General features: G+C 39.1%; 1 pseudogene across 1 annotated transcript; it reads left to right on the top strand.

The window, feature by feature from the left end:
- Window positions 1-676: 676 nt before the first annotated feature.
- Window positions 677-784, top strand: LOC311339504 (U8 small nucleolar RNA; annotated as a pseudogene). The gene has a single exon.
- The last annotated feature ends 1,603 nt before the right edge of the window (window positions 785-2,387 follow it).

Below are 2,387 nucleotides of genomic sequence, written 5' to 3' on the forward strand. Positions count from 1 at the left end.
GAGAGTTGTTGCGCTTAGCCAGGAAGGATATATATATATATATATATATATATATATATATATATATATATATATATATATATATATATATATAATATCTCATAAGATCTCCAATCATCATGTTCTGAAGTTCTCTATTAGAAAACAACAGGTAAGGATACACCTCACTAATGATACCTGCCTACTGTTGTCAGAACGTATTTGTCTTTGTTATTGTTGCTACCTCAGGTGAACAGTGATGATTTGGTTTCATGACTTTCCTAAATATATATATATTTAAACTGCTTTTATAAATAGTCCCTCATTCAATGTTTCAGATTTCTGGACAGTATGTGAATGCCTACAGAAAGGTCCATGTAATTGTTATTTTCCTAAACTGGTCTACCAAAAATAAATAAACCAGTTACACAAATGAACTGGTTTAAATATTTGTATACTCCAAGACTAAATTGAATGAGATGAATCAATGTCTTTTCATTTGTGAGTGATTCTGGCCCAGATTGAATATTTCATATCATGTTCAGAAACAGTTTTTACGTAGTGATGGAAATTCCTATAAAAAAACACAATTTGGGGGAAAGCCATCAAACCAAATCCTAATCGTTGACCTTCAGTAGCACCATGAACTAGGTAGTGCTACCTGACAGTCACATGTTCTGACAACAGTAGGCAGGTTGCATTAGTGAGGTGAATCCGTACCGAACATGATGAGTGGAGCTCTAGTGAGATTTGATTATATCTCCTTCCAGGCTGAGGGAAATCATTTGCCAGGTTCCTTTCTGACTATACTAATGTATGTAAGAAATTAAGGGACATCTATTTTATACTAAATGTGATTAAATGTGTTTACTTACTGACCTTTATGCCTACTGGCATGTAGGGCAGCAACAAAGGATCTCCACTCCTGTCTGTTTTGGGCAAGCTTTTGGATAGAACTTCAGGTCTGCTTCATGGCTTTCAGTTCTTTCTCCACTGTTCGATGCCAGGTTTCTTTGGGTCAGACTCTCTTTCGTTTGCCTTCAGGTGTCCAGTGTAGGGCGGTTCTAGTAATGTAATCCTCTTCTTTTGGCATGATGTGTCCAATCCATCTCCACAGCCTTCTTCTATACTTTCTTGGTCGTTTCTTGTGTGGAATGCCAAGAGCTTGGAAAGGTCTTTCTCTTTCTGTCATCCTCCAGTATTCAGAGCTGTATAGTAAGATGGAGAGAACACAGCTCTGGTACAACTTGAGTTTGGTGTTGATGCTGTACTTCGTGGACTTCCACACATTGTTCATCATTCTGAATGTGTTTTTTGCCTCGTTGAGTCGGCTTTTGATGTCATTGCCTGTTCCTCCATCATATCTAACAGTGCTTCCTAGATATGAAAACTCTTCTGTTGTGGGTATATTTATTCCATGTATTTGTATAGGTGGGGGTGTGTTTAAGGTCAGTACCTCTGTTTCAGGCTCATGTCCAGTCCTATTTGTTGTGAGAATCTGTTGACACAGGATGTTTTTTCTTGCATATGTTGGTGGGTATGGGAGACCAGTGCCAAGTCATCTGCAAAGTCTAAGCTAGTGTTGTAAATAGTGTCCATCCGATGCCTCTAGGTTGATCTTCAGTTGTTCTTCTCATCACCCAGTATATGCCGGTATTGAAGAGTAATGCTGACATCACGCATCCTTGCCTCACTCCAGTCTTGACTTCAAAAGTGTGGTTGCTGTTTCCTACTGGCATGTGAAGTTGGTGTAAAAACCGTTTATGATGAGGATGATTTCTTGTGGAATCCCATACAAACGTATAATGTGCCATAAACTGTCCCTGTGGATGCTGTCAAATGCTTTCTTGAAGTTTACAAAATTGATATATAGCTGTCTTTGCCATTCTGTGCAATACTCTATGATGTTGCGCAGAAAATTTGGTCGGCACACCCTCTTCCTTTCTGAAACCCCGCTTGTTCTCTTCTGAGCTGCTTGTCTATTTGCATCTGAAATTCTTTGTATGATGACTTTTGCTACTAGTAGTATTTTTTAGGGCAGGGGTTCTCAAACTATACCGGGGACCCCTCACAGGGCAGAACATTTTCCAAGGACCCCCTCATAACCGTGACACAAATGTAATCATATAGGCTCTTATCTATTTGTTATGTTAAATGCTTTTGAACAGCTTTATGCTTCAAACATTCAGTGCTACTGCTAATACCACAATAGTGTTAAATAATAATTTCATTTTGTCATAACATGCGCCACTGACCCCTGAAGGGTCCGGGGACCCCACTTTGAGAACCACTGTTTTAGGGAACCTTTCTTTACGATTACACCCTTTGACCAATCGTTTGGTATCCTCTTTCCCTCCCATATGGATGTGAAGAGTGGTTTGAGCAATTTTGCTGAAAGTTCTGGGTGT

This window comes from Micromesistius poutassou, assembly GCF_964030765.1.
Source record: "Micromesistius poutassou genome assembly, chromosome: 2".
Classification (NCBI taxonomy): Eukaryota; Metazoa; Chordata; class Actinopteri; order Gadiformes; family Gadidae; genus Micromesistius; species Micromesistius poutassou.